The sequence below is a fragment of the Lissotriton helveticus genome, chromosome 6, assembly GCF_964261635.1.
Source record: "Lissotriton helveticus chromosome 6, aLisHel1.1, whole genome shotgun sequence".
Classification (NCBI taxonomy): domain Eukaryota; kingdom Metazoa; phylum Chordata; class Amphibia; order Caudata; family Salamandridae; genus Lissotriton; species Lissotriton helveticus.
In genome coordinates, this window is record NC_136067.1 from 525172287 (window position 1) to 525200118 (window position 27832).

Genomic DNA, 27832 nt, shown 5'->3' on the forward strand with positions numbered 1-27832 from the left:
ACATCTAGATTTCACAAACTGCAAGACTAGGAATGTAGTCTATGTAGTAATTTGTCCTTGCAATATGATATATATTGGTAAAACTAGCCAACAGGTTAACCTAAGGATTAGTCAACACAAATCGCGCATTAAGAAAAGAGTGACCAGCGCGCCCATGGTTGAGCATTTTATTGAGAAAGGACACAACGAAAACGACATTAAATGGTTGATTTTGTCTGTGATGAAAAGAACTCACTTGGATATGGATCGAGCTCTACTTCAAAAAGAAGCTTATCTAATCTTGAAATTTAATAGCACACAGACAGGGCTTAACAATCTGTCTGAAGTAGCAAGATTATGATTCATGTACAGATGATGAATAAATACTATCATTAGTAGTGCGCTCGAGCTGTCTGATAATAATAAAAGTCTGTATCCTCAAGCACTGCTTTGGTCTAATGGGTGTCCCTGGCCTGCTTAAAAACTTTTTCTCACCCGTATTTACACTAAAGATTTCAATTTCTTGTCATGCAAAAGATACGCTAAGACACCATCTCCATGATGTTATTTAACCTGTGAAATCCACGTTCTCCCTTCATACACTCTAAACTCATCTAGTTTGTATCTTTAAGCACCAGTCAAAAACATGGCGAAAATCAAAAACTACAGATCCCATAATTCCTCACAGAGCACTAATTTACATAAATAGCGCAAATGACAACCGGCGGCCATCTTGGATTAACCGGGTTGTCGGACACAGCGTTTAGGAAGCAGAGGTAAGCCTGAGCACAAAACTTGGGTAAAACGGCTAGAGCACGGGGAGAACGGCGGGACTTTTAATGTATAAAACATCGGTGTAACAAGTTGCTCCGTTTTTTAACAGAACCTGAGCGCTGCTACTTGTGCACAAAAGAAGAAGAAAGAGTTTCAGGTACGCCTCACAACTTGCTTAAACAAAGCGAATAGAAATAGATTAGTACACGACATGTCTTGGTAATACAAGTTTTAAAACCCTGATTCTTTTAGAGAGCACCGAGCGATGGTGAAAGCCGAACATAAAACACGCTGCCCATTAAGGGGATAAAAGAAAACTTGCTGAACTCTGGCAGGATTACTCACGAGGTATGTGCCAGTTAAAGAGACTCTTTTCTTTCAATCACAGTCCCATGTTAGTTTATTATTTTTTCATTTAATGTAGATAATGACAAAGCCCTGATGAGAATCTGGGAACTGATACCCCGGTTTCGAAATGCGTCGGCAAACAGGGAGGAGCAAATATTTTACTACAGTATCAATGAAGAATATCTGATTTGTAGACATATTGTTTTCATTAATTGAACTCCTCATTGTCTCACTTTGTCTATTCACTTTTGACATTTGAAGTGTACATAATGTGTTGTTTTGTTTAGAATTGTCTTTGTTTGGGATGAATGATTGATAGTGATTAATTGTTTTTGATTTGGTATCTTTGTTATATGTATATTTCTAATGAGAATGTATAGCGTTGTAAATAGATCAATGTATAGTGGTCTTTTTTTGCATTTATAAACCTTTCAAAAAATAATTCCAAAATATAAAAACGAGTGGTATAAATAAAAATACCTTATCAAACTAAATAAAATATAGTTTGATTTTTGAAGTAAATTGTGAACAAGGGTGGAGGGGGCATTTTCGTTTTTCTCTTATAATAAGGTCCAGCCTACTCCATGTCCTAAAGGACCTATCTCCATAGATTTATAAAAATAATGTATCAAAAGCAAGTCGATTTTGTAAAACCATTGATCTGATCGCAACCAATTCGGTATTGACCATTAAGAACCCTCCAGCAGTGTCAGTTGATAACCGATCCACTACTGTTGACAATTTGCAGATTCTGTGTGTGTTTAGACCCACTCCCACTGTAGGTATCAATGCACTAAATATATCACCTACTATTTCACCAAAATTAGCTCTTTTAATACGTACTAATCCATTAGTTTCTTCATTGTTTCCAGTGATTTTATCCACATGATATATTTTTGGGAAGACTATTCCAAAAAACCAACTCCCATACCAGTGATCTGGCAATTTATAATAAGCCTTGTTTCCACATATATAATAAATTCCAGGAAACACAGGTTCAGTTTCATCTTTGAAACCCCAACCCCCAATTACCTTATAATTGTGTTCACATTCACTGGAACCAATGAATATATTGTTATAATAACTAGTTCTTTCTCTGTGGAGACAGAGTTTCCCCTTCTTTTCAAAATCCAGCAACATAGCCGAATGAGTCTTGCCATTCGGGGTAGACCCTATATTTTCAGCCCATTTAGGAATTTTATGTTTCTTATCATTTGCTTTTCTTTGGAAACTCTCTCTTCTCTTCTCTACCATATTAAAAAATATTTTCTCTTTTTCTTGTAATGAGCATGTTAAATTATTTTTGTGTGCTTCAGCTACATCTATTGTACCTATTGTTAGAAAATATTCACCCATGTAACGTGTTACATCACTAGTAGTATGTACAGGATTCAGGTTACTACGTATAGGAAGTTCAGAAAATATCACATCTTAATTAGAATCGTATTACTGTAAAGGTCCTTTCTTGTAAAATAAGCTAGCTAAAACACTACATGAAATTCCATATGTTAGTGATAAATGGTGATAGGTAACACCTTCAGCTACTAAAGTAGGCAGTTTCATACACACATAACAATCTTCTATTTCCATAGCTTCTACATAATTCACTAACAAGTTTGCAAATACGTTTAAGTGAGTTCTATTTTTGAATCTAGTATAATGCAGTCTTTCCTCATCTGATGCTTCTAAGTCTACCTTTTGTGGTCTAATGCTAAGTGCTTCTTCTTGTGTATCTATTCTTGCAGGTGTATCTTTTGTGTTAGCTCATCTGTATCTACTAGTGGTTGCGTATTAGTATCATTCTTCATCTCTCTACTCATTATGTAAGGGATAGCTATTGTCAGTCCTATCCAAACTATGAACACTATTGCTATACTACATACACATACTCTACAGCATGTTTTTAAACAATTTCGTTTCGGTCTTCCATTAACAGTACGATCAGCCATTTCTGACTAAGGAGTTTCAACCCCTCTTTGTAACTTTTACACATCCTTTACCCTGTTAGAATTTCAGGTTGGTCTCACTTATTCGTCAGTTTGATCAGCAATCAATTCTTCATTACTTTCATCACTTATTTCCAAGTTTTCAAAATCTTCCAACACAATGTAGGTCCATTCAGGGCCTTTGTATTTATTATTCAGTCTTTTTAATCGTGGCCTTCTTCTTTTTGGTTGTATCACAGGCTGGTCAGCTTGACTTGATATTTCATTTACCTGTTCAGGTTCTTCACTAATTGTTTTTAAACATAATTTCAGTCTTTTGACAAACCTAGGCCACTTGTCTCCTTTTCTGAGTCTTTTAGCTGCCACTGTGCTTTGGCCCTCTTCCAACGTTCTCTTATTTTCATTCAGTTGGGGCACATCTATTTTGATGTTTTCTTCTGTGTCCCTCTCTATCTGACTAGGTCCAGGTCTTATTACAGTTTCTTCTTCCTGGTTACTAATCTGGCCTTGTTCAGGTATTTGCTGAATTTCACTTTGACTTTGTTTTGACTCACCTTTTTCTTCCTGAACACCTTTTTCTGCGCCTATCTGGTCCTGCTCGGGCTCTTCGAACTCTTGCTTTTCTTCCGCCTGAGATTTTGCCCCATTACCTGTCTGTCCCTCCTTAGACTCTAGGGTTCTTGGTGAGGTGTCGATTATCTGAGTATTCTGATCTATCCCTATCTGTTCCTCCTCAGAATCACTTTTGACTTGTATTTCTATGATCTGAATACCTTCTTCTAAACCTGTCTCATCCTCACTATTACTCTTACTTTCTAAATAAACTTGGCTTCTTGTTCTCACATATTCTGCAGGTATGTCGCCCGCTGGAATCCAATCATCTTGATTGGTGCTCGGTGGTTCCTATTCAGCTACTTCAGGATCGATAGCTTGAGACCCCTCAGCTGCACAACCTTCAGCTTCAGTTTCATCAGGTTCAGTCACTCTTTTTGTGTGACTAGCATGAATCCAATGTGGAACTCCAGCTCATTTTACAGCTGTGGTGGTAACTAAAATCACTTGTCGTGGTTTTCCCCACCTCGGTGCAAGGCAAGATTTTCAAGTATGTTTCATTAGCACTAACCAATCACCTGGGTTCAGATCATGTGCTGCAATGGCTTGTCTGGCGACACCAACCTGGTGAGAGATAGAACACACTCTGTCAGCCAGTTCTTTGCAGTACTCCAGTACTAAATCATCAGATATACTTATCAGCTTATGTCCTGGCACCCATGCTTGCCTCATAGCTCTTCCTATTAATATTTCATGGGGACTCAAGCCTGTGTTCCGATCTGGAATACTTCTAAGTCCCATCAGAACAAGTGGCAAAGCATCTGGCCACTCCAATCGGGTAGACTCATACATCTTTCCCAGTCTTGACTTGATTGTGCCATTCAATTGTTCTACCACTCCAGAAGCCTCTGGGTGATATGCACAGTGCAGTTTTTGCTTAATTTTGAATGCTTCACAGATTAGGCCAATTATTTCATTATTAAAATGGCAGCCTCGGTCTGATTCATTTGTTACTGGAAAACCGAAACGTGGTATAAGCTCTCTAAGTAGAAGTTTGGCTACAGTGATGCTATCATTTCTGCGTGTGGGGTAAGCCTCCACCCATTTTGAAAACAGGCAGACAATGACAAGAATGTATTTTAGTCCTCGACAAGGAGGTAACTGAATGAAATCAGTCTGCAATCGTATAAAGGGACCCTCTGCCTTCCCAATCTTTCCTGGTAGCACTATGGTTTTCTTTCCTGGGTTCATTTGTTGACAAACCAAACATCTCTGGCAAAGCGCTTCTGCTATGTTCCTGAATTTCGTATTGACCCATGATTGTCTGAACAGACGTATCATAGCATCTCTTCCCAAATGAGAATCTCTGTAAACCATCCTAGCCATAGGAGCAAGCATACAGTCTGGTAACACTGGCCTTTCATCAAGATATACAATGACACCATCCTCAACTCTTCTCTTACAACCTATTTTCCTCCATTCTTCCTTTTCCTTTGGTTCTGCTCCAATTTGCAAATCTCTCACTTCCTCCCACCTATTCCCACTTTCTAGCAACATAAGTTGGCAACTGTTTCCGCCCACCTCAACTTTCTTATTAGCAGCCATTTTATATTTTGCACAATGTTGGGCTAACTGGTCAGCATATCAGTTACCAGCTGTCACTTTGTCATTACAAAATTTGTGAGCAGCACACTTGACCACAGCCACCTCTTTTGGTAATTGAATCGCTTCAAGTAAATCTTTTACATATTGACCATTTTTAATTGGAGTACCTGAAGATGTCAGAAACTCTCTTTGCATCCATAGTTGGCCATAGTCATGCACAACCCTGTAACCATACTGGCTGTCAGTGTATATGGTTACCTTCCAATTTTTCCCAAATTTGCAGGCCCTTGCTAATGCAACCAATTTGACTATTTGTGCAGACTTGACTCCAGGCAAATAGGATGCTTCAATTGGGCCTCCCAATGTACAAACAGCGTAAGCAGCACTTAAACCTCCTTCTTAATGCCTTATACATGAGCCATCTATGAATAGTTTGTATTCTGAATCAATTAATGGCTCTTCTCTTATGTCTGGACGTGGTTTTGTGCTATATTCAGTCAAGTCAATACAGTCATGTTCAATCTTTCCCTTTACTTCTGCAACATGTGAATCAGGTAGCAGTGTTGCTGGGTTCAGAATATTACACCTGGCAATGGTTACCTACCAGGATTCTCTCATACCTAGTCAGCCGATTAGGTGTGAGATACTGGGTCTTAGTCCTGGTTAACAAAATTACAACTGCATGTGGAACATACACAGTCACAGGATGTCCCATAATAATGGACTCGCTCTGTTCCAGGCTCATGCAAGTTGCAGCCACTGCTTTCAGACATCCAGGCAAGGCTTATGCCACTGGGTCTAATGTAGACGAAATATACAGCAGACTCGAGCCCTGTTTGGTTATATAAACCTTCCCCACTGTGTGTCTGTTTGCAAATGAAATTCTCATTCTCGCCATACCTTCCAATGGTATGGGTTCTCTATTATACCCCTATAGACTTATATCAGCATTTTCTAACTTGATATTGTGTTTAGAAAACTTCTCATTCAAAATTTTCTTCTCCACTAGTGTGAAAGGTAAAACAATTTTACAACGTAACTTTCATTCTGCATACCTTCACTCCGCATACCATTACAACGGAAGTACCATTACTCCGCAATACTATTATAACACATGCCATTACATCTTATATGGTTTTACCACGCATGCATTTACAATGAAATTCGTTGTAAAAGCAACAATGGTAAAAGCATATGTTTTTAATATTTAAGTTTAAGGTAAGTATATGGTTTTAGTTTGGGGGTGTTGGGGTATATGTTTTAGGTGTTCAGGTTCATTTTAAGGGTGGGTTTGGGTTATGGGGTGGAGGGTTATTTTTAGCGTTCAGGGCTAGGTTTGGGTTTTGCAGTCCAGGGGTATTTTTAGGGTTCATGGCTAGGTTTGGGGTTTGAGGTACAGGGGTATTTTTAGGGTTCAGGGCTAGGTTTGGGTTTTGGGGTAAAGGGGTGTTTTTAGGGTTCAGGGATAGGTTTGGGTTTTGGGGTACAGGGGTATTTTTAGGGTTCAGTGATAGGTTTGGGTTTTGGAGTACAGGGGTGTTTTTAGGGTTCAGGAATAGGTTTCGGGTACAGGGGTATTTTTAGCGTTCAGAGCTAGGTTTGGGTTTTGGGGTACAGGGGTATTTTTAGGGTTGAGGGCCAGGTTTGGGTTTTGGGGTACAGGGGTATATTTTGGGTTCAGGGATAGGTTTGGGTTTTGGGGTACAGGGGTATTTTTAGCGTTCAGGGCTAGGTTTGGGTTTTGGGGTACATGGGGCTTTTTAGCGTTCAGGGCTAGGTTTGGGTTTTGGGGTACATGAGTATTTTTAGGGTTATGGGGTAGGTTTGGGTTTTGGGGTACAGGGTATTTTTAGGGTTCAGGACTAGGTTTGGGTTGTGGGGTACAGGAGTATTTTTAGGGTTCAGGGCTAGTTTTGGGTTTTGGGGTACAGGGGGTATTTTTAAGTTTCAGGGCTAGGTTTGGGTTTTGGGGTCCAGGGGTATTTTTAGGGTTCAGGGCTAGGTTTGGGTTTTGGGGTACAGGGGCATTTTTAGAGTTAAGGGCTGGTTTGGGTTTTGGGGTACAGGGGTATTTTTATGGATCAAGGATAGGTTTGGATTTTGGGATACAGGGGTATTTTTAGGGTTGAGGGATAGGTTTGGGTTTTGGGGTACAGAGGTGTTTTTAGGGTTCAGGGATAGGTTTGGGGTACAGGGGTATTTTTAGAGTTCAGGGCTAGGTTTTGGTTTTGGGGTACAGGGGTATTTTTTGGGTTCAGGGCTAGGTTTGTGTTTTGGGTACAGGGGTATTTTTAGGGTTCAGGTATAGGTTTGGGTTTTGGGGTACAGGGGTATTTTTAGGGTTCAGGGATAGGTTTGGGTTTTGGGGTACAGGGGTATTTTTAGGTTTCAGGGCTAGGTTTGGGTTTTGCAGTCCAGGGGTATTTTTAGGGTTCATGGCTAGGTTTGGGGTTTGAGGTACAGGGGGATTTTTAGGGTTCAGGGATAGGTTTGGGTTTTGGGGGTATTTTTAGGGTTCAGGGCTAGGTTTGGGTTTTGGGGTACAGGGATATTTTTAGGGTTAAGGGATAGGTTTGGGTTTTGGGGTACCGGGGGTATTTTTGAGGTTCAGGGTTAGGTTTAGGGGGTATTTTTAAGGTTCAGGGCTAGGTTTAGGTTTTGGGGTCCAGGGGTATTTTTAGGGTTCAGGGCTAGGTTTGGGTTTTGGGGTACAGGGGCATTTTTAGGGTTAAGGGCTGGTTTGGGTTTTGGGGAACAGGGGTATTTTTAGGGTTCAAGGGTAGGTTTGGGTTTTGGTGTACAGGGATATTTTTAGGGTTGAGGAATAGGTTTGGGTTTTGGGGTACAGGGGTATTTTTAGCGTTCAGGGCTAGGTTTGGGTTTTGGGGTATATGAGTATTTTTAGGGTTATGGGGTAGGTTTGGGTTTTGGGGTACCGGGGTATTTTTAGGGTTCAGGGATAGGTTTGGGTTTTGGGGTACAGGGCTATTTTGAGGGTTCAGGGCTAGGTTTGGGAATTGCAGGACAGGGTTTTTTAGGGTTCATGGCTAGGTTTGGGTTTTGAGGTACAGGGGTATTTTTAGGGTTATGGGCTAGGTTTGGGTTTTGAGGTACAGGGGTATTTTCAGGGTTCAGGGATGGATTTGGGTTTTGGGGTACAGGGGGTATTTTTAAGGTTTAGGGCTAGGTTTGGGTTTTGCAGTCCAGGTGTATTTTTATGGTTCATGGCTAGGTTTGGGTTTTGAGGTACAGGGGGATATTTAGGGTTCAGGGATAGGTTTGGGTTTTGGGGTATGGGGTAGTTTTTAGGGTTCAGGGCTAGGTTTGGGTTCTGGGGTACAGGGGTATTTTTAGGGTTAAGGGATAGGTTTGGGTTTTGGGGTACAGGGGGTATTTTTAAGTTTTAGGGCTAGGTTACATTACATTTAGGGGGTATTCTTAACGTTCAGGGCTAGGTTTAGGTTTTGGCATCCAGGGGTATTTTTAGGGTTCGGGGCTAGGTTTGGGTTTTGGGGTACAGGGGCATTTTTAGGGTTAAGGGCTGGTTTGGGTTTTGGGGTACAGGGTTTTTTTTAGGGTTCAAGGGTAGGTTTGGGTTTTGGGGTACAGGGGTATTTTTAGGGTTGAGGGATAGGTTTGGGTTTTGGGTTACAGGGGTATTTTTTGGGTTCAGGGCTAGGTTTGGGTTTTGGGGAACAGGGTGTTTTTAGGGTTCAGGGATAGGTTTGGGTTTTGGGGTACAGGGGTGTTTTTAATTTTCAGGGATAGGTTTGGGGTACAGAGGTATTTTTAACGTTCAGGGCTAGGTTTGGGTTTTGGGGTACAGGGGTATTTTTAGGGTTCAGGGCTAGGTTTGCGTTTTGGGGTACAGAGGTATTTTTAGAGTTTAGGGATAGGTTTGAGTTTTGGGGTACAGGGGTATTTTTAGCTTTCAGGGCTAGGTTTGGGTTTTGGGGTACAGGGGTATTTTTAGGGTTCAGGGATTTGTTTGGGTTTTGGGGTATGGGGTATTTTTAGGGTTCAGGGATTTGTTTGGTGTTAGACCTGTCTGGATTTTTTTGCGCAGTCCCTCCTCATTGTTCTTTATTTTGTCCCCTTTTTGCCCCTCATACCCTTAATATTTTTTGTGTCTACTACTTTTTTTTAGGTGTTGGTCAAGGGGATAGGTGTTCTTTTTCCCCCCATAATCTTTTACCTCAGGCCCAGAGGCCTGTTCTGACAGGAAAGTTGGAACCACACAAAATGGTGGCTTCCAACTGCCCCAACTGTCGCACCCAGAACTTGGCCATAGCTTAACATAGGGCATTCCAGAACCTTCTGGTCCATGCTGGACCATTGAAGGGCAGCCTATAAAAGGCGGAATGCGGGGCAGCCATTTTGTCTACTTGTGGATGTCAGCTGGAGGACAGGTGGTAGCTGAGGGTGGGAAGAGGTTAGACTAGGGTTGACCTCCTGGACTGGGAAGCTGCCTTATTGGTCTAACCCACTATTCCCCTGTTGGTTACTTGTCTTGGCCCCGCTGTGGGAAGTTACTGGAGACCCTGGGCGCCTAGCTTGCCCCTTTTCTAAAGAATAGAGGGGAAGTCTATAGGAGAAGGAGACTGCAGCGCTGCGGAGCGCAGTCCTCTGCCCAGTTGGAGGGACTTGTGAAAAGTGTGCCTTTATCCTCAGCCTCTGTCCAGAGGCTGGTAATGGTGCTAGACTGTCCCCTTTGTCATGATTCACTGGAGCGTCGCTTCTCACCTGCTGTAGTGGAGCGCTAGGGAGGAGAACAGAAGCCAGGAGAAAATGGGCTGTTCCGCCCTTCTACCCCCCAATCCAGCGTGGAGAGCGGCGTCGCTGTAGTTCTGCCACTGCCAGCCCTGAGGTGAGGAGCGGAGAAGAAGGGCAGCGCAGCGCGACCAGCGCGGTCTCTGTGAGAGAGACACTAGCTCTCCGCGCATGCCCCGTTGAGCCGCCGGGCTCCGTGAGGCGGAGCCGGATCAGTGAAGGCGGGAGCGAGGAGAGCGTCGCGCATGCCCCAGTGATCAGCGCGTCCCCTGCTGGAGTGTGAAGGAGAGCTTCGCGCATGCCCCCGTGATCAGCGCGACCCCGGGCAGTGTGAGGAGAGGCACCGGGAGTCCCTTGGCGGTAGCTGAGCAGAAGAGCTTCTCTCCCCCCTGCTCAAGCGCCCTATGGTGAGGCGGGCGCGAGCGGGAACGGAGAGCTTAGAAGCCAAAAGCGGCTGAAGAGTTCTGAGGCATTCTGCCTCTTTAGTGCTGGCGTTACCCGGAGGAGAGCGGAGGGGCCCCAGAGGCTAATATACCTCGCCAGCACGAGTCTCTCTCTTGTCTTAACCACTGTCCCTCCCTCATCCTCTGGTACAACAAGAACATCACCGCCTGATAAACAAGTAAGGAGGTATTTTGGAAGGGGAGAGAAACGCTATAACTTAACCAGGAAATAACTCAGTCTATGAGCATTATTCCGCAGTGGTACAGCCTTCGGTGGGGAGGAACTTGCGGAAACCCTCAATGACTATGTACTATAAGAAGGAGGTCACTGGTACTGTGTAAATCAAGTATAGTGTACTCCATAATAATCCCATTCAACTACTTTTGGGGCCTAATTAAATGCTGGTTTAAGTGGGCCTAACCCAATTGCATTCAAATAAGTAGTAGAAAAATCTAAATGTCTTCTATGTAAATGAGAGTGTTGCTCTGCTTGGATTTAGGAGTTGTTCTTGCCAGAACTTAAAGTAATGCTGGGTTTGGAAATAATATAAAGTAAACTGAGTACAGTCATTACCTGAATGAATTATAAAAGAGTAAGAATTATTTGCCAAATGTCTAAGTGAATTATCTATTTTACAAATGTTGGTTGTTCTTATGTCCTAGAATTGAAAAGTATTCCTGCTATATTCCACACAACCTGAATGATAATTTAACTGTGAATTCTAAAAGTGAAAAGAGCCAAGATATATATATATATTATTTTTATAAAGCAGTGCTTATTTTTCCACATTTTGGTGTAGCGTTATTTTTGTGTGATATTGCGTGGTTTTACTTTTGGGTGGTCTGCAACCTTAACACTGTGCCTCTGAAATGTATTTCTTGCCCTAGGCCAGGCTACCCCAGGTTCTAACATTTGGTGCCTAGCGGTGGGATTACTGACTTGGTTGCAGCTACTCACTAGTAATTCAACGCAATACACTAACCTACACCAGGAGTTTTCTCCTTGCGGCCCTCCTAATTTAAATTTTGTTTTTTCTAAATTTATTTCTGGTGGTGGGTGGAGGTTAACCTCAGGTCACTTCGTGGTTTTCTCCTGTGAGTGATTTTAGTCCATGGCAAATATGGAGTTGAATTTTAAAGAGCTGGAAGCCAATACTGTGGCCCAACTCAGGGATTGGTGTCAGCATCAAGGGGTATTTTTTAATAAAGGTGCCAAGAAAGGAGAGTTGCTGACAAGCATAAGGGCATGGGTGGAAGCTCATTTAAGGGAGGAACCAGAAACTGAAGAGGGTGACGGGGACACTGTTACTGAGGCTGCATTGTTGAACCAAGTGGGGAGTGGGAATCTTCTGACAGGTCCCAGGATACCTTCAAGGGCAAGCAGCAGCGTCTCAGACAGGGGTTTAACTGAAGCCGAGCTGGAAGATAGGAGGGAGGAGAGGAGAATGAAGCTGGAACTAGCTAGGATGGATATGGAAAGGGAGGAAAGGAGGTTAGCTCATGAGCGAACAATCAAGAAGATGGACCTACAAGCCGTCCTAAGAAGGTCTCCCAATCCTGATAATGGTGGCAGCGAAAATAAAGTGAACACCAGGGAATCCAGACCCTATTTACCCAAAGATGTTATTGCTAGCTACACCCCAGGTGATGACATTGCCAAATGGTTGGCCGCCTACGAAGTTTCTTTAAGGGCTCACGGGATCCTAGAAACTCACTGGGTAGGTGGGCTGTATAAATACATGCCACCTGCTGGCAGAGACACCTTGTTGGCTCTGGAGCAGGATGAGCAAACCCACTACCCTGCCATGAAGGTGGCACTGGTGAAAAAGTTTGGACTTACCCCTGAAAGGTACAGACAGAAATTCAGGGGAAGTCACAAAATGAGTACCCAGAATTAGGTAGACTTTTTAGACTACGCCAAGAAAGCTTTGGAGGGTTGGGTCAAGGGCAGCGAGGTAAAAGACTATGAGGGGCTGTACAATCTATTTTTGAAAGAACACCTCCTCGAGAAATGTTTTCCCGAGTTGCGCCAACACCTGGTGGACAGCAAGCTGACCGATCCCCGGAAGCTTGCGGAGGAGGCGGACACTTGGGCAAGTACCCGGGTGTCCTCCAAGGGGACTGGAGGGGATTCTCAAAAAGCCGGACAGGGCGCCCCCCAGAAGAAAGAGGGAGGAGATAAAAAGAAGGAGTTCTCCAAAGGTCCCTAAAATAATTTCCAAGGTAAGGGAGCAGGTTTCACCCCTAGGGCAAACCCGCCCAGAAACCCTAATCCTGGCCAAAGCCAGCAGCCAAGGGTTCTCCACTGTTTTGAATGTGGTGGTGTTGGACATTATAAGGGAGATGTCAGATGCCCAAAGAGACCACCCCCTCCCACCGGAGGAAAGTCACCGGGAGTAGCTAGTGTAGCGCTCGGGAGGAGTTGCCCTTAGATAAGGGGGGTGAGTGGGCGGGTGTCACCTTAGTGTCCCTGGGAGAGCGGGAGATGGTACCAAAGATCCAGGTGCCCCCAAATACTACAAAGTATGGGCAATGGGTTACCATCAATGGCCAAAGAGGGGAGGCTCTGAGAGATACAGGAGCCAGTATGACTATGGTGAGAAGTCAGCTGGTGTCTCCAGAGCAGGTTGTTCCTAATGTACTCCACCCCGCCGCGATGGCTGACGGCAGAATGGGCCACTATCCAGTGGCTGAGGTTCCCTTTGAGTGGGAAGGGGTTGCAGGTTCACTTCGAGTTGCCGTAAGCCCTGCCATGCCAGTTGATTGTCTGTTGGGGAATGACATGGAGCACAACACTTGGAGAGAGGTGGAATACCGGACGCATTCTGCGATGCTGGGTACACCTGACTGGGCCTGTGTAAGCACACGGTCTGCGACTGCCCGGAGAGGGAGTTCGCCTGGGTTGGAGCCTGGAACAATGGCCCAACCCGCTGCCAAAAAGGGACAGAAACGGAGACAGGGACAGCCTGCTTCGGCTTCCACGCCCCATGGGACAGATCGGCCACCTGCGGTGGTAGGCCAGGAGTCCATGGATGGGGGGAGTAGACTCTCTGGAGGATTTACCCATCCCTGCTGAATGGCATGTGGAGGGAGGTCCTACCAGAGAGGAATTCTGTAAGGGGCAGAGGGAGTGCCCTACCCTTGAGGGACTGAGGCGTCAGGCTGAAGCCCAGGCAGCAGGTGATGCTACGGGACACCACCATATTTACTGGGAGGATGGCCTCCTCTACAGTGAACCTAAGGTACCTCTACCTGGCTCATCAAGGGCCTTGGTGGTCCCGCAGCAATACCGAGCCTTTCTGCTGGAATTGGCTCATGCGATACCACTGGCAGGACACTTAGGCCAGGACAAGACCTTTGCACGGCTTGTTCTCCACTTTTACTGGCCTCAGATGAAAGCGGCGTCCAACACATACTGTAGGACATGTGTATCCTGCCAGGCCAGTGGGAAGACAGGGGTGAAGCTAAAGGCTCCCCTGGAACCACTTCCTGTCGTTAGCACCCCCTTTGAAAGGGTGGGCATCGACATTGTAGGGCCATTGGATCCACCAACAACAGCTGGTCACAGGTTCATCCTGGTTCTGGTGGATCATGCCACACGGTACCCAGAGGCCATCCCTCTGAGGACTGTTACTGCACCTGTGGTAGCTAGGGCCCTGATGGGAATCTTTACTCGTGTAGGATTTCCGAAGGAGGTTGTGTCTGACAGGGGGACTAACTTCCTGTCCGCTTACATGCGGACCATGTGGAAGGAGTGTGGGGTGACCTACCGGTTCACCACTCCTTATCACCCCCAGTCCAATGGACTGGTTGAGAGGTTTAATAAGACCCTAAAGGGCATGATAAGAAGTCTGCCGGAGAGCTTACGGAGGAAGTGGGACGTCCTCCTACCTTGCTTGCTGTTCTCCTACAGAGAGGTGCCGCAGAAAGGAGTGGGCTTCAGCCCTTTTGAATTGTTGTATGGGCACCCTGTGCGTGGGCCTCTCAGCCTGGTGAAGGAAGGATGGGAGAAGTCTCCCAGAAAACCTCCCCAGGATGTGGTGAGCTACATGTTGGCCTTCAGAAGCCAGATGGCCAAGTTGTGGAAGCAGGCTGCTGACAACTTAGAGGCCAGTCAGGCAGTCATGAAGGAATGGTACGACCAAAATGCTCACCCGGTGGAGTTGGAGCCTGGCCAGAAAGTTTGGGTGATGGAACCTGGAGAGCTAAGTGCCCTTCAGGATCGTTGGACAGGCCCATTTGAGGTGTTGGAGAAGAAGGGTAAGGCCACTTACTTGGTGGATCTTAAGACCCCGCGGCAGCCCCTACGGGTGCTGCATGCCAATCGCCTCAAACCCCACCATGAGAGGCCAGAGGTCATCCTGATGTTGGTGACTGATGGTGCTGAGGAAGCAGAAAGCGAGCCTCTCCCAGACCTCTTTTCATGTCAAGAGAAGGATGGGTCAGTGGAGGGAGTGATTCTCTCCCCGTCTCTCACTCCTGAGCAACGAGAGGATTGCCGCCAGGTATTGGGGCAGTACTCTTCGCTGTTCTCCCTTGTCCCGGGAAGAACCCACCTGTGTACCCATGACGTGGACACAGGAGACAGCCCCCCAGTGAAATCCAAGACCTATAGGCTGTCGGACAAGGTGAAGGCTAGCATCCATGGCGAAGTTGCCAAGATGTTGGAGCTAGGAGTGATAGAACCATCCAGCAGCCCTTGGTCCAGTCCGGTGGTGCTAGTCCCAAAAGCCGCCCCACCGGGCACCACACCAGAACTGAGGTTCTGTGTGGATTACCGAGGACTGAACTCAGTTACCAAGACTGATGCTCATCCAATCCCCAGGGCGGATGAGTTAATTGACCGGCTAGGAGCTGCCAATACCTAAGTACCTTTGACCTCACTTCAGGGTACTGGCAGATCTCCTTGACAGATGGAGCAAAGGAAAGGTCAGCCTTCTCCACGCCTGAGGGACACTTCCAGTTCTGTGTGATGCCCTTTGGGCTCAAGAACGCCCCTGCTACATTTCAGCGACTGGTGAACCAGGTCCTCTCTGGAATGGAGGGTTTCTCGGCTGCTTACCTGGATGACATTGCTGTCTTCAGTAGCAGTTGGGAGGACCACTTGCAACATTTGCAAGCAGTTCTCCAGGCGCTGAAACAAGCTGGATTGACCATCAAAGCCAGCAAATGCCAGATTGGGCAGGGGTCGGTTGTGTACCTTGGACACTTGGTGGGTAGGGGGTCAGTACAGCCCCTGCAGGCGAAGATTGAGGCAATCATGGCCTGGGAACCCCCCAAGACACAGACTGAGGTCCGAGCTTTCCTGGGCCTCACAGGTTACTACCGTCGCTTTGTGAAGGGGTATGGCACTATTGTAGCGCCCCTCACAGAGCTCACCTCTAGGAAACAACCTCGACGGGTAGTTTGGACAAAGGCTTGTCAGCAAGCCTTTGAAAAGTTGAAGCAGGCAATGTGTGAAGCACCGGTCCTGAAGGCTCCCGATTTCTCCAAGGAGTTCATTGTTCAAACAGATGCATCCGAAAATGGCATTGGGGCAGTGTTATCGCAACTAAATGAAGAGGGCCTGGATCAGCCTGTAGTCTTCTTATCCAGGAGACTGCTTCCCCGGGAACAGAAGTGGAGTGCAATTGAGAGGGAAGCTTTTGCGGCGGTGTGGGCTCTGAAGAAGCTGCGGCCATACCTCTTTGGCTCGCACTTCCTGGTTCAGACTGACCACCGCCCCCTTCGTTGGCTGATGCAAATGAAGGGGGAAAATCCCAAGCTGTTGAGGTGGTCCATCTCCCTACAGGGAATGGACTTCCGGGTGGAACATCGGCCTGGAGTGGACCACGCCAATGCAGACGGTCTCTCCAGGTATTTCCGCCTTAGTGAAGAGGACTCCCAAGGGGTTGGGTAGTTCTCCCCACTTTCAGCTGGGGGGGGACGCGTGTTAGACCTGTCTGGATTTTTTTGCGCAGTCCCTCCTCATTGTTCTTTATTTTGTCCCCTTTTTGCCCCTCATACCCTTAATATTTTTTGTGTCTACTACTTTTTTTTAGGTGTTGGTCAAGGGGATAGGTGTTCTTTTTCCCCCCATAATCTTTTACCTCAGGCCCAGAGGCCTGTTCTGACAGGAAAGTTGGAACCACACAAAATGGTGGCTTCCAACTGCCCCAACTGTCGCACCCAGAACTTGGCCATAGCTTAACATAGGGCATTCCAGAACCTTCTGGTCCATGCTGGACCATTGAAGGGCAGCCTATAAAAGGCGGAATGCGGGGCAGCCATTTTGTCTACCTGTGGAAGTCAGCTGGAGGACAGGTGGTAGCTGAGGGTGGGAAGAGGTTAGACTAGGGTTGACCTCCTGGACTGGGAAGCTGCCTTATTGGTCTAACCCACTATTCCCCTGTTGGTTACTTGTCTTGGCCCCGCTGTGGGAAGTTACTGGAGACCCTGGGCGCCTAGCTTGCCCCTTTTCTAAAGAATAGAGGGGAAGTCTATAGGAGAAGGAGACTGCAGCGCTGCGGAGCGCAGTCCTCTGCCCAGTTGGAGGGACTTGTGAAAAGTGTGCCTTTATCCTCAGCCTCTGTCCAGAGGCTGGTAATGGTGCTAGACTGTCCCCTTTGTCATGATTCACTGGAGCGTCGCTTCTCACCTGCTGTAGTGGAGCGCTAGGGAGGAGAACAGAAGCCAGGAGAAAACGGGCTGTTCCGCCCTTCTACCCCCCAATCCAGCGTGGAGAGCGGCGTCGCTGTAGTTCTGCCACTGCCAGCCCTGAGGTGAGGAGCGGAGAAGAAGGGCAGCGCAGCGCGACCAGCGCGGTCTCTGTGAGAGAGACACTAGCTCTCCGCGCATGCCCCGTTGAGTCGCCGGGCTCCGTGAGGCGGAGCCGGATCAGTGAAGGCGGGAGCGAGGAGAGCGTCGTGCATGCCCCAGTGATCAGCGCGTCCCCTGCTGGAGTGTGAAGGAGAGCTTCGCGCATGCCCCCGTGATCAGCGCGACCCCGGGCAGTGTGAGGAGAGGCGCCGGGAGTCCCTCGGCGGTAGCTGAGCAGAAGAGCTTCTCTCCCCCCTGCTCAAGCGCCCTATGGTGAGGCGGGCGCGAGCGGGAAGGGAGAGCTTAGAAGCCAAAAGCGGCTGAAGAGTTCTGAGGCATTCTGCCTCTTTAGTGCTGGCGTTACCCGGAGGAGAGCGGAGGGGCCCCAGAGGCTAATATACCTCGCCAGCACGAGTCTCTCTCTTGTCTTAACCACTGTCCCTCCCTCATCCTCTGGTACAACAAGAACATCACCGCCTGATAAACAAGTAAGGAGGTATTTTGGAAGGGGAGAGAAACGCTATAACTTAACCAGGAAATAACTCAGTCAATGAGCATTATTCCACAGTGGTACAGCCTTCGGTGGGGAGGAACTTGCGGAAACCCTCAATGACTATGTACTATAAGAAGGAGGTTACTGGTACTGTGTAAATCAAGTATAGTGTACTCCATAATAATCCCATTCAACTACTTTTGGGGCCTAATTAAATGCTGGTTTAAGTGGGCCTAACCCAATTGCATTCAAATAAGTAGTAGAAAAATCTAAATGTCTTCTATGTAAATGAGAGTGTTGCTCTGCTTGGATTTAGGAGTTGTTCTTGCCAGAACTTAAAGTAATGCTGTGTTTGGAAATAATATAAAGTAAACTGAGTACAGTCATTACCTGAATGAATTATAAAAGAGTAAGAATTATTTGCCAAATGTCTAAGTGAATTATCTATTTTACAAATGTTGGTTGTTCTTATGTCCTAGAATTGAAAAGTATTCCTGCTATATTCCACACAACCTGAATGATAATTTAACTGTGAATTCTAAAAGTGAAAAGAGCCAAGATATATATATATATTATTTTTATAAAGCAGTGCTTATTTTTCCACATTTTGGTGTAGCGTTATTTTTGTGTGATATTGCGTGGTTTTACTTTTGGGTGGTCTGCAACCTTAACACTGTGCCTCTGAAATGTATGTCTTGCCCTAGGCCAGGCTACCCCAGGTTCTAACATTTGGGTTTTGGGGTACAGGGGTATTTTTAGGGTTCAGGGATAAGTTTGGGTTTTGGGGTATGGGGGTATTTTTAGGGTTCAGGGCTAGGCTTGGGTTTGGGGGTACAGGGGTATTTTTAGGGTTCAGGGATAGGTTTGAGTTTTAGGGTACAGGGGGTATTTTTAAGATTCAGGGCTAGGTTTGGGTTTTGGGGTCCAGGGGTATTTTTAGGGTTCAGGGCTAGGTTTGGGTTTTCGGGTACAGGGGCATTTTTAGGGTTAAGGGCTGGTTTGGGTTTTTGGGTAAAGGGGTATTTTTAGGGTTCAAGGATAGGTTTGGGTTTTGGGGTACAGGGGTATTTTTAGGGCTGAGGGATAGGTTTGGGTTTTGAGGTACAGGGATATTTTTAGGGTTCAGGGCTAGGTTTGGGTTTTGGGTTACAGGGGTATTTTTAGGGTTCAGGGCTAGGTTTGGGTTTTGGGGAACAGGGGTATTTTTTGGTGGTTCAGGGCTAAGTTTGGGTTTTGAGGTACAGGGGTATTTTTTGGGTTTAGGGACAGGTTTGGATTTTGGGGTACAGGGTCATTTTTAGGGTTCAGGGATTGTTTTGGGTTTTGGGGTGCAGGGTGTATTTTTACGGTCAGGGTGGGTTAGTGTTTAAGGGTGCTGGAGTATTTTAAGGAGTAAGGGTGGGTTATGATTATGGGGTGCAGGGGTATGTAAAGGAACTAGGGTGGTATTTGTTTTTAGATTGTAAAGGGTAATTAAAAAGTTAAATAATATATGTATATGTAATAATAATATATATACATATAAATAACATTTAAAAGAAAAATGTTTTATTTAAACAAAAAAAATATGTATATATTACCTACTGGCGGTCGCCAGTAGGTAGTTATAGTTAGGACCTAGCTACCATAGGAAATCCGCAACATTCTATTGGGAATATCTTTGGCGCCAGTGGAGGAATTTGCGTGTATTTTTCCAAAATTTAGGCCAGCTCCGCTGCGCTCCTTCCCTGAAAGTTTTGGGGGGATTCGTGAAGTGGGGGCCGAGAAAAAAGGCGGGTCTCTAAACGTGTTTTTCCCATGTTAATTTTCCATAGGACGAATTGACAAGGCTACAGCCTGAATCGCTGAACGGAATTTCACCAAACTTTGCAAAATTGTTGGGACTGGTACGCAGAAGTGCCTTTTCTATATTTGGTGAAAATTGCTCCAGTGGTTTTTACCAAAATTAACTTTTAAAAAATATATATATCTATATGCGCGCTTCCAGCGCTTACCGGTACGCGTACCCGGGAGCGCACCCAGCGCGCCACGGAAGTGCGCGAGCGGAAAGCTGATTGGTTCTCGGGTGTCTGTCAACATTCTAAACAGTCCGGAGAGTCCGCCATCTTGTGTCTCGGTAGAATCGAGACACAAGAGGTGAAAATAAAAAGGGGGAAATTATTAAAAGGGGGCAGGGTAGACCCCCCCTGACCCCCTAGATTTTCTGAGGGGGGCCTAGATGGACCCTGAAGGGCAAAAAAACATTTTTTTTTATTTTAAATTTTCGCGGGGTAAGCGCTGGGTGCGTTCCCATGGACGCTTCCAGGTACGCGTACCCTGAGCGTAGCACAGGGAAAACAGTGAAAGAAAATAGTGTAAAATAAGAATTTGGAGTGCTTAGAGGTAGGGTAGCTCTAAAAAGAGCTGTTGTGTTATGTGGGTGATTTAAGTACCTACAAGTAGTTACCGATGCAGAGTCTCAAATTTAAGAGAAAGACTCTGTTCCTCTCATCTGAGAAATGTACACCGTGTCCTCTGTAGATATCTTGCATGTTGTATTGCAAGTTATTGTGGTATAAGGAACTCATACCATAGTCTCTCAGGAAAGCAGGAACAGATCCTTTTGGGACCACCTGAAAAGGCCTAGGGGGTGTCGGGTACTCTACTTTGCCCCCTTTTCACGTTCTGAACTATTATATTTCACTCTCTTCTGTAACTACACAAAATGGCAGCGATAGAGAGCATCAGAGTCAGACAGTGAGAGAAAGGAGGCTGGAGATGAAGAAGAGATGTCAAATACACATTGGAGATAATATAGTGTGAGAAGGGAAGTAAATATGAATAAACTTACTATGTAACATAAAAATGTTGCACTCTATACTATAAGTCTCATTTTATACTACAATCAATGCGCTACAACCTCATAAATTAAACATAAAAATTAATAATGTCTCAAACAATTTTAAATTTCTAAATATAAATTTATTCTTCAGAATTTTCATAATTTAAAAGAACTAGTAACATGTCCTCATCAGGAATTTCGTCTTCAATCATATCATCAGGAATCTCCTCATGAAAAGTCTGCAATGATGATTCTTGTAACTCTATGATGTCCAAAGATTCGATAAATTCGCCGTCAAGAGATTGATCAAAAAAATCATTCAAGTCATCTCCTCCTTGTGAAAATATTTCATTATTGGTGCTGTCAATTTCAATAAATGTAGTGGATAATTCAAAAGAAATTTCCACGGTCTCATCATTTTGATCCATTCTTGCTGTAATTTGCAGAAAAAAAGAATCACTTTCATTTATCGTTTTTAGTAATACGTAATATAAAACTAACTTTATCAAGTATTTAGGACTTTAGAAATAATTGGGCAGTGTATATTATCAGGCAGGAACTAGAAATATAAAGCACTGCATGTGATGAAGCCTATCTTAATGCATAACTATAACAGAAGGACTGTAAATAACTAACAGAAAACATTTTTCAAATTATCTTAAAGTGTACAACATAGTTCCCCTTACAAATTAACAACTCACCTTTTTGAAAGTAGGAGAAGAGTTAGTACTGTGTAAATAAAACACCACAAATTGAGCACCAAAAATTCCTCACAAATGAACCTCAGACAGTAGTATCACAAAATGGCCGTGTTTTCCTCTCGCTTTAGATATATACATAACCAATCAAACTTCATCACACACAAATACAAAACCAAAGTAACATTTTGATTAGTTCTAAATTTCAACACTTTCAAATGTGTTTTCCCCATGCAATTTTCCATAGGACATTTAGACACAGCTACAGCCTGAATGGCTGAACGGAATTACACCAAACTTGGAAAATGGTAGGGACTGGTAGGTAGTAGGGCCTTTTTTCATATTTGTTTAAAATTGTTCCAGTGGTTTTTATGAAAAGCAACTTCAAAAACACATATATATCACTAAGCGCACTTCAAGCGCTTACCGGTACGCGTACCGGGAAGCGCAACCGGCGCGCCACAGGAGTGCGCAAGCGGAAAGTTTATTGGCTCTCGGATGTCTGTCATCATTCCAAACAGTCCGGAGAGTCCCCCATCTTGTGTCTCGGTAGAATCGAGACACAAGAGGAGTTAAAAAAAAAGGGGGAAATGTTTAAAAGGGGGCAGGGTAGACATCCCCTGACCCCCTAGGTTTTCTGAGGGGGGCCTAGAAGGACCCTGAAGGGTAAAAATATATATTTTTAAAAATTAGAAATTTTCGCGGGGTAAGCGCTGGGTGCGTTCCCATGTACGCTTCCCGGTATGCGTACCCTGAGTGCACCACGGGGAAAAACAGAGCAAAAAATTAGAGCAAAATAAGAATTTAGAGTGCTTAGAAGTAGGGTAGCTCTGAAAAGAGCTGTTGTGTTATGTGGGTGTTTTTTGTACCTACAAGTAGGTACCGATGCAGAGTCTCAAATTCAAGAGGAAGACTCTATTCCCCTCATCTGTAAAATGTATACCATCTCTCCTATAGATGCCTTGCATGTTGTAACGCAAGTTGTTGTGGTATATGGAACCCATACCATAGTCTCTGAGGAAAGCAGAAACAGATTTATTCACATGTTTCCTTGCTTTCTCAATCTGTGGACAAAATTGGTTGGACCAGTTCCATTTTTGCCTTTGGCATATATTAGAAAATACCAAGGCAGTTTTTGGAAAAAGTGACATCAATTGTCCAAAGATGTCCTTTAAAAGCATTTCCAGACCTACCCCAGTCAAAGTGCCCAGGTCATTGCCACCACAGTGCACAATTATGAGGTCAGGGTGTGGTAGATGCATACATGATTTTACCAATGGTATCAATTGGTGACTTCTCAATCCTCTCTGTCCAATCCACATAATGTCCACATTTGGTAAATCAAGGTTGGAAATGCCTCTGTTACTTGCATATTTTTCACTCCAGTGAACAAAGCTACGACCCACAAACCAGACTTTTGGCATCTTGAAGGTAGATGTGCTTGTATTCAGATGAGTTGTGGAAATGAAATGGCAGTTTGAAAGTAGGATTTATGAAAAAAAGTGGTTGAGATTCAGTGCACTTGAAAAACAAGAAATGATTGGTGGTTTCTTAAAATTCACCACTGAAAATTAGGGTGCATGCTTTTGTTTTTCGAAATAAGTAATTTTAATGGTTGAGAAAAATTCATTGAAAGAAACATTGCACATGATTAGCTACTTCATTGAGAGGTAAAACACCCTTGCTGGATTCTTTTGCAACATAGTATGATGAACTTTTCAACTGTGTGCTGGGTTAGGTGGGAGTTACCATAGTAACAGGGTGAATGAGCACTGGGGGGATGGGTGAATATTATGTGAGTTTCAAAGTGTTGAAATGTAGAACCAATTAAAATGTTAGTTTGGTTTTGAAATAGTGTGGGAAGAATTTTAATTGGTTAAGTTCAGGGATATGTCTGAAGAATTACAGGGAATCTAGGCTATTTGTGGTTGCAGTGTTTCAGGAGCATTTCAGAGATTCTGCTTAAGAAAATCTGGTGTGTGTGACTGACACTGTTCTAAATCTTCCAAAGCATTTTTAAAGGTGAGTAATGCTTCTTTTAATAAAGATAGACTGCTGTATGCACTATTGGGAAGATTAAGAAGCATATTGTGCTTCTTTATTCTTGCATTGTTTGTCAATTTTTTTTTGTAATGCTGTTAAAAAATTTAATGGTGCATATTGGAAATGTATTTTCGAAATGAGTTAGGTTTCTGCCTTGGTTTGTAGTGGTCATTTGAATGGGCTGTGCTCTGTGTCAAAAACGATTTACTATGGAAAATGTTTTCTGGTAAAATGTCTGGCTTTTAAATTTTGGTCAAGGATCACAGTGAGTGTCTGTGTGAAATAAGGAATTACATCCTCACATTTTTCAATAATGTCACCCGTGTCTGCTGACAGTTTGCCTCTCTTAGGTTAAAGGGTACTCTGTGCCTGTGTCTCATGTCACTTTGCACATGCATAATCTGTGTGTCATTTCTCTCTTTGTGTGTGTGTCATGACATGTGTCTAATGTGTCTAAGATCACAATGTGAGTCAAGCTTGATTTAAAATGGATCTGGGTGAATAATTTACTTAGTTGATGTGTTTAAAAATATGGGAATACATGTATTCTTAAAGTCAGTTAAGCTTTAGGAAATGTACTAGTAGGGAATCTTAGGCAGCATGTCTGTTAGGCCACTTACTTCTCAATAGGCTCTAAGCTGTCCAATCAAGATCCAGGGTGTGCCGTTGAAATGAAAAAGGAATGTTATGTCTTGCTTATATATATGTGGTCTGTTTTTTGCCAGTAGAGACAGTGAAATAGTATGAGCAGAGACACATATATTCCATGCAGAGACAGACGTGGTAGATTACATGTAAAATCCAGGTCATGTGCCTAAGATCACACTATGAGTCAAGCTTGATTTTAAATGGATCTGGGTGAATAATTTGCTTAGTTGATGTGTTTAAAAATATGGGAATACATGTATTCTTGAAGTCAGTTAGGCTTTAGGAAATGTACTAGTAGGGAATCTTAGGCAGCATGTCTGTTAGGCCTCTTACTTCTCAATAGGCTCTAAGCTGTGCAATCAAGATCCAGGGTGTGCCGTTGAAATGAAAAAGGAATGTTATGTCTTGCTTATATATATGTGGTTTGTTTTTTGCCAGTATAGACAGTGAAATAGTATGAGCAGAGACACATATATTGCATGCAGAGACAGACATGGTAGATTACATGTAATTAAGCATGAGCGCAAAATCCGCTCCGCTCGCGGATTTTGCGGATTTTCGGTAAATCCGCGATCCGCGAACTCTCGCGAATTTACCGAAAATTCGCAATTCGCGAGCGGCGGATTCCTCGGTCAAAAGTTCAAGCCTTGCTGGTCTGTAACTAATTTACGATGGCGCCGGCAAGCTGCCAGCGCCATCCTTAAGTTACTTAATTAACTTCAACAGGAAGCTCTAATAGATAAGATAAAGCAGGGGCTCGAGCGCCTGCTTTATTTTACCAATTAGAGCTTCCTGTTGAAGCTAATTTAGTAACTATTTTAGGATGGCGCTGGCAGCTTGCCGGCGCCATCGTAAATTAGTTACAACAGGCACAAAACGGTGGTGTCTTCTTGAATAAATATGAAGGGCAGGGTTCATTCTGGCACGACGGTCCTGGCACAAAAATTAAACCTCATCCGCAAGCACTTACAGATATCAGTTAAGCATGTGCCCTAGTTGAAGCTTAAATTCAGTGACTCATTCATCGGCCCCAAAAACAATCGTGAGCGTTGTCAAGGCTGGGCAGATGTGCCTTCTTCCCAGATATACCATCGAAAATCAGCTGTGATGCTGGACATAGGCCTTTGCATCCTTGACTTTCACGAGCGCAATCCTCGTGCTGTTCCTGTGGCCAGGAGCTTCTGTATCTGTATCTGTATCTGCTGCTCTGATCGGTCTCTGACCTTTTATACACACAAGAGGCATGTGCACTCGCATGGAAGCCCCGTCCGTTTGGCCCCGCCCACACACTCGAGGTGTGCACCGTCTTCCCGCCATTTACCAACTATGATAGCTCACTCAAGGGATTGCATAGTAACACACACCTGGTCGCTGTTGACAACTCTATACACTATACATTTACCCAACGAGGTAGCACTTACTCATTATCCAGTAGAAAGTACTCCAGTTGAGTAGAGGTATGGCACAAAACGGTGGTGTCTTCTTGAATAAATATGAAGGGCAGGGTTCAATCTGGCACGATGGTCCTGGCATGGAAGCCCCGCCCCCAAATCCGCCGATGCACAAATCCGCCGATCCGCGGATTTTGCGGATCCACGATCCGTGAATACGCAAATTCGTGAATCGTGGATCCGCAAAATCCGCCCATGCTTACATGTAATATCCTGGTCATGTGCCTAAGATCACACTGTGAGTCAAGCTTGATTTTAAATGGATCTGGGTGAATAATTTGCTTAGTTGATGTGTTTAAAAATATGCGAATACATGTATTCTTAAAGTCAGTTAGGCTTTAGGAAATGTACTAGTAGGGAATCTTAGGCAGCATGTCTGTTAGGCCTCTTACTTCACAAATAGGGTCTAAGCTGTGCAATCAAGATCCAGGGTGTGCCGTTGAAATGAAACAGGAATGGTATATGTTGCTTTTCTATATGTGGTCTGTTTTTTGCCAGTAGAGACAGTGAAATAGTATGAGCAGAGACACACATATTGCATGCAGAGACAGACATGGTAGATTACATTTAACATCCTGGTCATGTGCCTAAGATCACACTGTGAGTCAAGCTTGATTTTAAATGGATCTGGGTGAATAATTTGATGAGAGTTAGAGAGATGGAAACTGTGAGCAGACACAGGTGACATTATTGAAAAATGTGAAAATATAATTCCTTATTTCATACAGACACTCAGTGTGATCCTTGTCAAAAATGTTAAAGCCATACTTTTTACCATGAAACATTTACCAGAGTGAGATGAGACACACGCAAACAGACAAATGACATATACAAAGAGAGAGAGATGGGGCAAGCACAGAGTGAGATGACACACAGGAACAGAGTGAGGTGAGACACAGGCACAGAGTACCCTTTTAGCTTAGAGATGCAAACTGTGAGCAGACACAGGTGACATTATTGACAAATGTGAAAATATTATTCCTTATTTCATACAGACACTCAGTGTGATTCTTGTCAAAAATGTTAAAGCCATGCTTTTTACCATAAAACATTTACCAGAATGAGATGAGACAGACACAAACAGTCAAATGACACACACAAAGAGAGAGAGATGGGGCAGGCACAGAGTGAGATGATACACAGGCACACAGTTAGGTGAGACTCAGGCTCAGAGTGAGATGAGACACAGGCACAGAGTTAGATGAGACACAGGCATAGAGTGAGGTGAGATGAGACACAGGCATAGAGTGAGATGAGACACGCAAAGAGAGAAATGACACACACAAAGAGAGAGATGGGGCAGGCACAGACTGAGATGAAACACAGGCACAGAGTGAGATGAGACACAGGCACAGAGTGAGATGAGACACAGGCACAGAGTGACATAAGACACAGGCACAGAGTGAGATGATGCAGCCAGAGAGTAAGATTGATAATAAAACTGTACTGCACTGTTGCTGTGACACAGTTGCTGTGGTATAAACTAACCTATGTTGTAAACTAGTGTTTATATCATTTACTTTTTGTAATTGCTATGTAGTATGTTTGTAGTGGTCTATAATATGTTATTTTTTCTTTACCACAGATTGTAATCATCTATAGAAAGATAAAAAAATATGCCGTCAAAGGAAAGACGTCAAAAGAAATATAAACAGGATTTATGGTCCAAGAAAACAGAAATACAAGACTCATCCAAAACACAATCTTCAGTGAAAAAAAATAATGCTCCTGGTAAGCAAACTAAGGACTTTTTAAGGAAGTTAATGAAATGTCAAAAAAAAGATGTTGTTTCAAAGAAGAATAACCCATCTATAAATAGAAAGAAAAACTGTGCCCCTCAAAAAATGTTAGACCTGTAGAAGGAGATGATATTGTCTGTAGCAATAGAAGGAGAAATCAATTTATTGAAATTCGTAGACGAATGTTTTATAACAGAATAGTTTCAAATTTATTAAAAAATTTAAAGATGTATCAAAAGAAGACTGCTTTTTACAAGAAAAAATAGCATAGTGAAGATTGTGGATGAAGCATTTAAAGTGAAAAATAAACTATATGGTTTAGTAATCAATAGAATTCGTACACTAGATAAGGTAATCAATGTGTTCAAATCAAAATGTAAGTGGAAAAGAGTAATTAATCAGACACATTTTTGTGATGTTTTTTCTGGAGAATGGAAGCATAGTTCAAGTTGGGAGCCATTTTTTAATGAAGAAAGTTACTTTAAGGATAATGATTTGGTGCATGCAGTTGACACCAGTGGTCGAGCATATGAGGTGAAGGACGGTTGTCCGGTTGAAAAAGAAAAAATTGTGCCTAGAAATACAGAAGAGGTGTTAGCTGATGAAGTTTTAGGGAGATGTCCTAAGGCTCCAGTGTATACTTGGAATTGTAGTAGTATTTGTAGTGTGTGACAGGATTCAATTAATTTGTTTCTCAGTTTCTCACGGACATATACTAAGAAAG